The 12,924-nt window shown below is 45.6% G+C and overlaps 1 long non-coding RNA gene across 1 annotated transcript in view; it reads right to left on the reverse strand.

Moving 5' to 3' along the window:
• LOC134969986 (uncharacterized) overlaps nt 1-8,004 on the reverse strand; it is a 97,031-nt gene extending 89,027 nt beyond the window's left edge. The window contains exon 1 of the long non-coding RNA XR_010189602.1: nt 7,899-8,004. This is a non-coding gene — a long non-coding RNA (uncharacterized LOC134969986). The remainder of the gene's footprint in view (nt 1-7,898) is intronic.
• Nucleotides 8,005-12,924: the final 4,920 nt, after the last annotated feature.

The raw sequence follows: 12,924 nt of genomic DNA on the forward strand, positions 1-12,924 counted from the left end.
AGTTTCTCTGCGATCTGACAGCACAACGTTATATAGTGCTTTTTCTCCCATAGGACTCAAGGCACTTTATAGACATCAAAGCCAATCCCAAATGGTAAAAGTGAGAGTTGGGAGCTGGCTGGCAGGAGCAGCACTCATGAACAGCAACGAGTGACAACGAGAACATCACTCATAGCCAAATCTGCCCTTTGTATTACAGCAAGTAGAAAAACACATAATGCAGGGTTGCTGCAGTCATTTTTGGCATGTTGGGCACACTATGTAGCCCTGTTTAGAAATAGTTTAGTAAATAACCTGCTGTGTCATGGTCTTTACCCTGGAACAGCCATCTTGTACATTGCTGAGATCCATGATCTAGGGTTCATTTTAATAATATTATGAATTTTGCCCAATTAAATATCATTTCTGCATAAAGAAACAACAACAAGAAATAATATAAATGTGGTATTTAGCAACAGTCCCATGTTGGGGCACAGACACTGATGATAGCCCAGTGAACAGTTGGAAGTAAAGCGATAGCTTCCTACAGAGGCTAATGCTCTAGTATAGACTAAAGGGTAGATATCCAAAGGATCCCTTTCCAATAAGAAATGTAGAACATTAGCACATAGGCTACTATGGACTAACTCCATCTGAAGCTAAGGGTGTGTACACACTATGCAATATTACATACGATCCAGCTGCTATTGGCTTATGATATTGTATAGTATGTATGCTCAATATTGGGTTTGATGCGCGCTCCCGCTGGTCATGTGCTGCGTAACCCGATGGACCTACCAAATGCAGCATGGCCCTGCTCCTCCCACCTCCGCCACTCCCACTGATGTGTACATAACCTTAGCTTATTGGATCTTGGTAAATTTGCCTTAATCACAGTCCCTATACACAGCTATGGTGACAGTTTTTGGGAATGATAAATGAGGGACCACAATAGATAGCTCTGATTTCTGCTGCAGTACCCTGATAAATATCAACATTACATAAAAAAGTCAATTTTCTGAGAACTGGTGAATTACTGTAACCTGATAATTATGACCCTATGGGGTAAATTTTCTAAAGCTTCTAAAAATTAAAAGTGGTGATGTTGCCCATAGCAACCAGATTCTATCATTTTCTAGGTTGCAATAGAGAAATGACATACAGAATCTGCTTGGTTGCTATAGGCAACATCCCCACTTTTCATTATTAGAAGCTTTAGTAAATTTACCCCTCAGTGAGTAGAGGGCCCAGATCTGTGAGTAGACTGCGGCATAGTGTTGGCCCCACCTCCGGTCTAATCATTATGGCGCTTCATGCAATTACATATTAAAGTCCCAATAGCATCATGAAAATGCCGCAGAGAGCAGAGGTGATAACATGATGGACATCAGCAGTGCAAAGAAGATATCATAGATAAATCACAAATTGTATTGACTGCTACAAATTAAATACAATTGACCTTTGTTGCCAAGTTTGGGATTCAATATAATAAAGTAAGTTGTTCTGCATTTGACTGGAAATCTCATCTGATGTCTGGGCCTGTTTGCTGATGATTAGATAATTTAGCGTTTCTTTGTTAATTCAATCACAGCAAAGTTTGAATATGTTTAAACAGACTAATCTGTATTTGAATTGTCTGATACCCACCGACAGACATCATCGCAGATCAAAGAGCTCTTATCAGACAATAAGGAATAACACAGTTACCTTTTAATTTGTTACAGTTGACACAAACTGTATGGATTGTAATGGTAGAAATAGTCTCGTCTTCTGCTCTATAGTGCTGAGTATTGTGCTTATCAGACCGGTTGTACAGTTATGTCAGATGGGAGTACATATACATCCAATACTCCTATGAGATGTAGATTGAATGAGGTGATATTAATAATCACTGCTAAGGTCACATCCTGCTTATATTACATTGTCCTAGAGACATTATGGGGCTGGGGCTGAATTGGACCAAAAACACATTTTATATTGCCTGGGCAACCTGTGTCCTGGCTTTGTGTGAAAGGGACTGCCCAGGTTCAGGGACTGATCTTGAAAATGTGACAAAGAGTCAAGCTATTAGTATGCAGAGCTGGATTACCGGCAATTAGAGATGATGTCATCTCCATGCACCAGCAAAGAGATAACCCAGCAATAACCCGGGTCCAGCCTGGAGTGCAAACACGATTTCAAGAAGCTAGACTCAGCATGAAACCATGTTCAATAACGCAGGTTGGACCCGGTTATTGGTGCGAAAGGGATATAAGACTGCAAATAAGTAATTGTGTTCTATGTAGTGATGAGCGGGTTCGGTTTCTCGGAAACCGAACCCCCCCGAACTTCACCCATTTTACACGGGTCCGAGGCAGGTTCGAACCTTCCCGCCTTGCTCGGCTAACCCAATCGCGCCCGAACGTCATCATCCCGCTGTCGGATTCTCGCGAGATTCGGATTCTATATAAGCAGCCGCACGTCGCCGCCATTTTCACTCGTGCATTGGAGATGATGGGGAGAGGACGTGGCTGGCGTCGCGTCCTCTCCGTTTATTGTAGAAGTTGATTGGTTTATTGCTTAATTGTGGGGAGGATTGGGGAGCAGCTGTTAGGAGGAGTACAGTGCAGAGTTTTGCTGATAAGTGACCACCAGTTTTTATCCGTTCTCTGCCTGAAAAAACGCTCCATACCTTATCTGTGCTCAGTGTGCTGCATAATATATCTGTGCGGAGTGCTCACACTGCTTAATTGTGGGGACTGGGGAGCAGCTATAGCAGGAGTACAGTGCAGAGTTTTGCTGACAGTGACCACCAGTATACGTTGTCTGCCTGAAAAACACTCCATATCTGTGCTCAGTGTGCTGCTTTATTATTGTGGGGACTGGGGACCACCAGTAATTAATATTATATAGGAGGAGTACAGTGCAGAGTGCACTGCTGTACCTACCTCTGTGTCGTCATCCATTAAGTATACTATCCATCTACATTCTATACCTGTGGTGCATTTTAGTTTTGCAGTTTGCCGACACAGTGTCCACCAGTATACTATATATAGCAGTACGAAACGGAAGGCCACTGCTGTGCCTACCTCTGTGTCGTCATTAAGTATACTATCCATCTACATTCTATACCTGTGGTGCATTTTAGTTTTGCAGTTTGCCGACACAGTGTCCACCAGTATACTATATATAGCAGTACGATACGGAAGGCCACTGCTGTGCCTACCTCTGTGTCGTCATTAAGTATACTATCCATCTACATTCTATACCTGTGGTGCGCCTCTTTTTTTCTTTGCATCATGTGCTGTTTGGGGACAATTTTTTTGAAGGGCCATCCTGCCTGACACTGCAGTGCCACTCCTACATGGGCCAGGTGTTTGTGTCGGCCACTTGTGTCGCTTAGCTTAGTCACACAGCGACCTTGGTGCGCCTCTTTTTTTCTTTGCATCATGTGCTGTTTGGGGACTATTTTTTTTGAAGGGCCATCCTGCCTGACACTGCAGTGCCACTCCTAGATGGGCCAGGTGTTTGTGTCGGCCACTTGTGTCGCTTAGCTTAGCCATCCAGCGACCTCGGTGCAAATTTTAGGACTAAAAATAATATTGTGAGGTGTGAGGTGTTCAGAATAGACTGGAAATGAGTGGAAATTATGGTTATTGAGGTTAATAATAATATGGGATCAAAATGACCCCCAAATTCTATGATTTAAGCTGTTTTTTTAGGGTTTTTTGAAAAAAAAACACCCGAATCCAAAACACACCCGAATCCGACAAAAAATTTTCGGTGAGGTTTTGCCAAAACGCGTCCGAATCCAAAACACGGCCGTGGAACCGAACCCAAAACCAAAACCCGAAAAATTTCCGGTGCACATCACTAGTTCTATGATATATCTGCAGTTGCATGAAACAATAGATCACTGCGGCTGTGGCTACTTTCATACGCTATAAGGGTTAGTTAAACATCTGATATTGGGGGTAATTCAGACTTGATCATATATGTGCTAAATTTACCACATCCACGATCACTTTCACAGACATGTGGGGGGACGCCCAGCACCGGGCTAGTCCACCCACATGTCTGGCTCTGCCCCCCCCCCCCCCCCCCTGCACAAGTACAAAAGCATTGCACGGCAGTGATGCTTTAGTACCTGAAGAGTAGCTCCCTACCAGCGCAGCTCCTGCACACTGGCAGGGAGTTACCCATTGCTCTCTGGGTTGCAGCAGCTGCATATGATATCACGCAGCCACTGCAGCCTGCCCCCGCATGATCCGGGCACACCTGCGTTGCCGGACCGCTCCTCCAAAGTGGCAGCCCTACGCTACTGGCCCACCCCTTCCCCGTCTAGCGAACGCCTCTGCCTGTCAATCAGGCAGAGGCAATCGCTGGGCTGAAATACCTATCACATCTCTGGCATGTGCAGGAACACTGCGGCGCCTGCGCATGTGCAGTTTACACCTGATCACACGCTGTACAAAAACGCACAGCAGTGATCAGGTCTGAATTAGCCCCTTTATTCAGATGAATTCTAAATGAAAGTGCAGTGCAAAATATAATTACAGGTACTCTGTAATATGTCACCAAAGAATATTAAGCTACATTGAGCTGTTTTATTTGCATATATTCAATTAAAACTGACAGTATGAAAGACTATCCCTATCATGACCTAAGCTCTCCCTGTTCTATTCTACTTCCAAATTAGCCCTATTTCTCTTCATAGGCTGTAATGAAGTTAAAGGTGGCTGAAGCTCCAAGATTCTGTCCGACCTTGTACTTTTTTTTTTAAAGTGGCAATTATTTACAAGGTAAAACCAACCTGGCTTTGCCTTATAAATGATTGCCACTTTAAAAAAAAAACCATACGAGCCCATCCGGAATCTCCGATATCTGGCTGTCTCACTCGGCTGGCCCCATGTGTTTGTGTGTATGTGTAGCTACAGTGTCGGACTGGGGCATGAAGGGCCCTCCAGGGAAATGCAATCACAGGGGCCTCCCAAGGGGCATTGCCATATGCTGTAAGGGGTGCTGATATATAATCAGTACAGTCACACTGACTATGGGGTGTAATAATGGGTATTATAAGGGATGGGTGACCTGCTAGGCTGCTACAATCAGTAAGGGGGAGGCACTAATGTCATTGGTTGTAATAATAATTAATATAAGGTATGGGTGCCTGCATTATCTGTCAGTACCACCCCTACTGATTGTACTATATACCCCATCCTTTATAATACCCATTACTGCACTTCTCAATCAGTGACTTTATTGTGTTATACATCAGTGCCTTTAGGCACTACAATCAGTGAGTGAAGCACTGATATACTATATAATTAATACAGACAATGACGAAGGGGTGTAATAATGGATATTATAAACTGTTGTTAGAAATGCAGTCAGTGAGTGAGGGGGGATAATAATGAGTATTTTAGGTGATGGGGCCTGCTATAATCAGTAAGCTTGGGTCACTCATATACAATGCTGTCAGTGAGTGAGGGTGTAATAATGTGGTATGGGGACCTGATACATTCAGTGAGGGAAGTGGTGTATTAAGGGCCATCTTTTCGAATGGGCTCAATGGGCACTTGCCCATGGGCCCAGGAGTCTAAGGGCCCTAGGCTGATAGCTGTGGGTCCCCTTTTTACAGGGGTACCAGATTTTTGAAAATTGGCAATGGGGAACCGGAATAATCAGACTTCAAAGCAGTGGTCCCCATCTGAGCCTTTTAATGGCTCTTCCGAGCCAGATATCACAGGTTCTGTCTGGTTTCTGAGGGAATATTCCAAAAGTTGGGACTCTCCCTTGGTGGAGACTGGAAGCTTGTCACTGCTATGCCCAGAACCAGAGATATCAGCCTTCCAGCCTTCAGCCTGATTCAGCTCCACACGCCTGGTATGCAGTTTTATATGTTCTGATGGATTTCATTGGCTTCCTGAACTTTGATCCCCAAGTCCCCAGTACCTCCTAAAAGGTGGGACTCTTTAGTGTTTTATCTAATTGAAAGCTAAGAAATCTATATCCATGAACTGGATTCTGGAGTCAAGCAAGATGCTCTCTGACCGGAAAATGATGAATAATAAACCCACTCCACTATCCATCCCTCTCCTGCATATTACACACCCCCTACCATCCTTGAAGTCATGTACAGGAGCCCCTTCATTCCCAATGCCCCCTTTTACAGTTCAGTGTTTACCCTCCTGCCCCATCTCCCACCATCTGTGCAGTAAAGGCGTAATTAGCAGAAATTACTGCTCCAGGTACTACATGCTGAGTGGAAGATAGAACACCCCTTAATGCCCATGTGACATCAAAGCTGCCCTCCACCCATACCGCTGGAGGATAGGTAGGGGTGGAGGGCAGAGGTGGATTTAAAATTTAAATCCACCTCTGATTCTACCAATGTTTAAAGAGTATATTATCTTCAAGTGTTAGAGAGTCGGCTCTCCATGGGATTTGAACGGGACCGACGTTAAATGACCCGGTTTACCCATTCACACTGCCAGGTAACCTGGGTTTCTCCCATGTTCAACCCTGCTAGTTACCTTGAAATGCCAGGGCACTTGACCCAGGATGTTTTTCAAGGACCCATTCACACTGAGCTGCCACCAGGGTAACATGAGATCTGACCTATTCAGAATATAGTAAAATCGGCAATGCTGGTGGTTGCAAGATGACAAAGAATCCATTGGTAGTGCAGCACCTGGCTGTCATTGCCTAAATTGAATACTTAACTACAGTATAAGTTCTGTGAGCCTTTAGCTAAATAAAACTTCTTCCTGTGAAGTGTGTGCAGCCTTGGGCTGTATTCAGAGCTGGGTCTGGCATGGGCATTGTAAGTGACTATGGCCTCATTTAGAACTTGTCTACAACATGGTTCTTTACTGGACACCCCTCCTTCTATCATTGTAACTGTGGAACAATGACTGGTTGGTGTCTATTGTAACCTCTTTGTGTTATACAATAAGTAATTAATTTATATAAGATACAATATACACAATACTGTATATGTACACAACATACAATATAACACAGATGGTAGGTTTGACTGTATTGTGGACATTGGCCCTGATTCAGAGATGGAGGCAGTGAGCATTAATGCTGCATTTTTGGTCACAGCAGCGATGATCAAATATTCCTGAGGAAAAAGACGCCTCCTGCATGCAGCACCGACCTGAGTACTGCGTCTGATGATACAGCATCAGATCACCATCAATCGCAGTCCCAGCATACTCAGGCTGGAAACCGGAACTCCTGCTGCGGGGCCAGGAAATCTGCATCCAAACACGCAGAGCCTGGCACTCCTACAACATGGGGGTAACATATCCCCCGTTTTTTAGAATGGTTCCCTTTGCAGCCCTCACTCACCAGTTTATAATGGGTGAAGTATACATGTTATGTGTGTAACAATAAAATATGTTGCAATACGGAACACAGAACAATTATAATGTTGGGAAATAACATGAACAGTACATCTATCAGTAATAACAGAAATATTAGAAGATGAATGACTGAATGTGTAACAGAAACAATTTAGGTGAGAAAGAGATGTAACGTTTGCTATGTAAAATGTAAGCAGATGAGACTAATAACTAGAGATACCATGTAGCTGTGTGACCCTGTAATGTAACTTGTAGTGTGATAACATTGTTATGTGACTGTAGACATGGAGTCTGTATTGTTCAGTGTGGCCCCTCCCAGAATACACAGACCTCAAACATACAGTAGGAGAGTAGGATGGGAGTCCTACATAAAGACTCCTCTCACCTCCACTCCTCACTCACTCTTCCTATACTCTGTACTGACTCAGATCTGTGGCTCACAATGCAGCTAGCACTCATACTCACCCTCTGCTGCTTTACCAGCATCCTGTCATTACCAGGTAAGTCATGCTTCCATTAGTTGTATTGCTATATATGTGCATGAGTGTATACAATATATTGACTTACTGTAGTTCTGTCATTATCACATCTGTAGCAAAAGTTCTCAAACTCAGTCCTCAGAACTACATACAATTCATGTTTTCTGGGGCTCTGCATAGCATTGCAAGTAGATCTTTTATGTGTCAGTGAGTAATGACTACACCTGTGCAGCTTCTAGGTGACCTGGAAAACATGAACTGTTTGGGGTCCTGTGGACTGAGTTTGGGAGCCTACTGTATATTTTATAGCCGAGTTTCCCAAATGCCGACATAACAGTTCAGGTTTTAAGGATATCCATGCAGGGCCGGTTCTTGCCCTTGCGGCGCCCCGGGCAAAAGTTAGGGGCGTGGTTTAACATGGGGGCGTGGTCAGTCACGCCCCCCATTTGTAGCGCCGCTGAAAAAAAAAAGAAGAAAAAAAAAATAAGATTTTACTTACCGATAAATCTATTTCTCGGAGTCCGTAGTGGATGCTGGGGTTCCTGAAAGGACCATGGGAATAGCGGCTCCGCAGGAGACAGGGCACAAAAAGTAAAGCTTTTTCCGATCAGGTGGTGTGCACTGGCTCCTCCCCCTATGACCCTCCTCCAGACTCCAGTTAGGTACTGTGCCCGGACGAGCGTACACAATAAGGGAGGATTTTGAATCCCGGGTAAGACTCATACCAGCCACACCAATCACACCGTACAACTTGTGATCTAAACCCAGTTAACAGTATGATAACAGCGGAGCCTCTGAAAGATGGCTTCCTACAACAATAACCCGAATTAGTTAACAATAACTATGTACAATTTATGCAGATAATCCGCACTTGGGATGGGCGCCCAGCATCCACTACGGACTCCGAGAAATAGATTTATCGGTAAGTAAAATCTTATTTTCTCTATCGTCCTAGTGGATGCTGGGGTTCCTGAAAGGACCATGGGGATTATACCAAAGCTCCCAAACGGGCGGGAGAGTGCGGATGACTCTGCAGCACCGAATGAGAGAACTCCAGGTCCTCCTTAGCCAGAGTATCAAATTTGTAAAATTTTACAAACGTGTTCTCCCCTGACCACGTAGCTGCTCGGCAAAGTTGTAATGCCGAGACCCCTCGGGCAGCCGCCCAAGATGAGCCCACCTTCCTTGTGGAGTGGGCCTTTACAGATTTAGGCTGTGGCAGGCCTGCCACAGAATGTGCCAGTTGGATTGTGCTACAGATCCAACGAGCAATCGTCTGCTTAGACGCAGGAGCACCCATCTTGTTGGGTGCATACAATATAAACAACGAGTCAGATTTTCTGACTCCAGCTGTTCTTGCAATATATATTTTTAATGCTCTGACAACGTCCAGTAACTTGGAGTCCTCCAAGTCACTTGTAGCCGCAGGCACTACAATAGGCTGGCTCAGATGAAATGCTGACACCACCTTAGGGAGAAAATGCGGACGAGTCCGCAGTTCTGCCCTGTCCGAATGGAAAATCAGATATGGGCTTTTGTAAGATAAAGCTGCCAATTCTGACACTCTCCTGGCAGAAGCCAGGGCTAGAAGCATGGTCACTTTCCAAGTGAGATATTTCAAATCCACCTTATTTTGTGGTTCAAACCAATGAGATTTTAGAAAATCCAAAACTACATTGAGATCCCACGGTGCCACTGGAGGCACCACAGGGGGCTGTATATGCAGCACTCCCTTAACAAAGGTCTGGACTTCAGGGACTGAAGCCAATTCTTTTTGAAAGAAAATCGACAGGGCCGAAATTTGAACCTTAATAGATCCCAATTTGAGACCCATAGACAATCCTGATTGCAGGAAATGTAGGAATCGACCCAGTTGAAATTCCTCCGTCGGAGCACTCCGATCTTCGCACCACGCAACATATTTTCGCCAAATTCGGTGATAATGTTGCACGGTTACTTCTTTCCTTGCTTTAATCAAAGTAGGAATGACTTCTTCCGGCATGCCTTTTTCCATTAGGATCCGGCGTTCAACCGCCATGCCGTCAAACGCAGCCGCGGTAAGTCTTGAAACAGACAGGGACCCTGCTGAAGCAAGTCCCTCCTTAGAGGTAGAGGCCACGGATCTTCCGTGATCATCTCTTGAAGTTCCGGGTACCAAGTCCTTCTTGGCCAATCCGGAACCACTAGTATCGTTCTTACGCCTCTTTGCCGTATAATTCTCAATACTTTTGGTATGAGAGGCAGAGGAGGAAACACATACACCGACTGGTACACCCAAGGCGTTACCAGCGCGTCCACAGCTATTGCCTGCGGATCTCTTGACCTGGCGCAATACCTGTCCAGTTTTTTGTTGAGGCGAGACGCCATCATGTCCACCATTGGTCTTTCCCAACGGGTTACCAGCATGTGGAAGACTTCTGGATGAAGTCCCCACTCTCCCGGGTGAAGATCGTGTCTGCTGAGGAAGTCTGCTTCCCAGTTGTCCACTCCCGGGATGAACACTGCTGACAGTGCTATCACATGATTCTCTGCCCAGCGAAGAATCCTTGCAGCTTCTGCCATTGCACTCCTGCTTCTTGTGCCGCCCTGTCTGTTCACATGGGCGACTGCCGTGTTCACATGTCCGACTGGATCAACACCGGTTTTCCCTGAAGCAGAGGTTCTGCCTGGCTTAGAGCATTGTATATTGCTCTTAGTTCCAGAATGTTTATGTGAAGAGACGTTTCCAGGCTTGTCCATACTCCCTGGAAGTTTCTTCCTTGTGTGACTGCTCCCCAGCCTCTCAGGCTGGCGTCCGTGGTCACCAGGATCCAATCCTGTATGCCGAATCTGCGGCCCTCCAATAGATGAGGACTCTGCAACCACCACAGAAGAGACACCCTTGTCCTTGGAGACAGGGTTATCCGTAGGTGCATCTGAAGATGCGACCCTGACCATTTGTCCAACAGATCCCTTTGGAAAATTCTTGCGTGGAATCTGCCGAATGGAATTGCTTCGTAAGAAGCCACCATTTTTCCCAGGACTCTTGTGCATTGATGTACAGACACCTTTCCTGGTTTTAGGAGGTTCCTGACAAGCTCGGATAACTCCTTGGCTTTTTCCTCCGGGAGAAAAACCTTTTTCTGAACCGTGTCCAGAATCATCCCTAGGAACAGCAGACGAGTTGTCGGCATTAACTGGGATTTTGGAATATTCAGAATCCACCCGTGCTGTTTTAGCACTTCTTGAGACAGTGCTAATCCCATCTCTAGCTGTTCTCTGGACCTCGCCCTTATTAGGAGATCGTCCAAGTATGGGATAATTAATACGCCTTTTCTTCGAAGAAGAATCATCATCTCGGCCATTACCTTTGTAAAGATCCGAGGTGCCGTGGACAATCCGAACGGCAGCGTCTGAAACTGATAGTGACAGTTTTGTACAACGAACCTGAGGTACCCCTGGTGTGAGGGGTAAATTGGAACGTGGAGATACGCATCCTTGATGTCCAAGGATACCATAAAGTCCCCCTCTTCCAGGTTCGCTATCACTGCTCTGAGTGACTCCATTTTGAACTTGAACTTCTTTATGTACAGGTTCAAGGACTTCAGATTTAGAATAGACCTTACCGAGCCATCCGGCTTCGGTACCACAAAAAGAGTGGAATAATACCCCTTCCCTTGTTGTAGAAGAGGTACCTTGACTATCACCTGCTGAGAGTACAGCTTGTGAATGGCTTCCAAAACCGTCTCCCTTTCGGAGGGGGACGTTGGTAAAGCAGACTTCAGGAAACGGCGAGGTGGATCCGTCTCTAATTCCAACCTGTACCCTTGAGATATTATCTGCAGGATCCAGGGATCTACCTGCGAGTGAGCCCACTGCGCGCTGTAATTTTTGAGACGACCGCCCACCGTCCCCGAGTCCGCTTGAGAAGCCCCAGCGTCATGCTGAGGCTTTTGTAGAAGCCGGGGAAGGCTTCTGTTCCTGGGAAGGAGCTGCGTGTTGCTGTCTCTTCCCTCGACCTTTGCCTCGTGGCAGATATGAATAGCCCTTTGCTCTCTTATTTTTAAAGGAACGAAAGGGCTGCGGTTGAAAAGTCGGTGCCTTTTTCTGTTGGGGAGTGACTTGAGGTAGAAAGGTGGATTTCCCGGCTGTAGCCGTGGCCACCAAATCTGATAGACCGACTCCAAATAACTCCTCCCCTTTATACGGCAAAACTTCCATATGCCGTTTTGAATCCGCATCGCCTGTCCACTGTCGCGTCCATAAAGCTCTTCTGGCCGAAATGGACATAGCACTTACCCGTGATGCCAGTGTGCAGATATCCCTCTGTGCATCACGCATATAAAGAAATGCATCCTTTATTTGTTCTAACGACAGTAAAATATTGTCCCTGTCCAGGGTATCAATATTTTCAATCAGGGACTCTGACCAAACTACCCCAGCACTGCCCATCCAGGCAGTCGCTACAGCTGGTCGTAGTATAACACCTGCATGTGTGTATATACTTTTTTGGATATTTTCCATCCTCCTATCTGATGGATCTTTAAGTGCGGCCGTCTCAGGAGAGGGTAACGCCACTTGTTTAGATAAGCGTGTTAGCGCCTTGTCCACCCTAGGAGGTGTTTCCCAGCGCTCCCTAACCTCTGGCGGGAAAGGGTATAATGCCAATAATTTCTTTGAAATTATCAGCTTTTATCAGGGGCAACCCACGCTTCATTACACACGTCATTTAATTCTTCTGATTCAGGAAAAACTATAGGTAGTTTTTTCATACCCCACATAATACCCTGTTTAGTGGTACCTGTAGTATCAGCTAAATGTAACGCCTCCTTCATTGCCAAAATCATATAACGTGTGGCCCTACTGGAAAATACGGTTGATTCGTCACCGTCACCACTGGAGTCATCGCCTGTGTCTGGGTCTGTGTCGACCGACTGAGGCAAAGGGCGTTTCACAGCCCCTGACGGTGTTTGAGTCGCCTGGACAGGCACTAATTGATTGTCCGGCCGCCTCATGTCGTCAAACGACTGCTTTAGCGTGTTGACACTATCCCGTAGTTCCATAAATAAAGGCATCCATTCCGGTGTCGACTCCCTAGGGGGTGACATCCTCATATTTGGCAATTGCTCCGCCTC

Source organism: Pseudophryne corroboree, chromosome 11, assembly GCF_028390025.1.
Source record: "Pseudophryne corroboree isolate aPseCor3 chromosome 11, aPseCor3.hap2, whole genome shotgun sequence".
In the NCBI taxonomy this organism is placed as follows: domain Eukaryota; kingdom Metazoa; phylum Chordata; class Amphibia; order Anura; family Myobatrachidae; genus Pseudophryne; species Pseudophryne corroboree.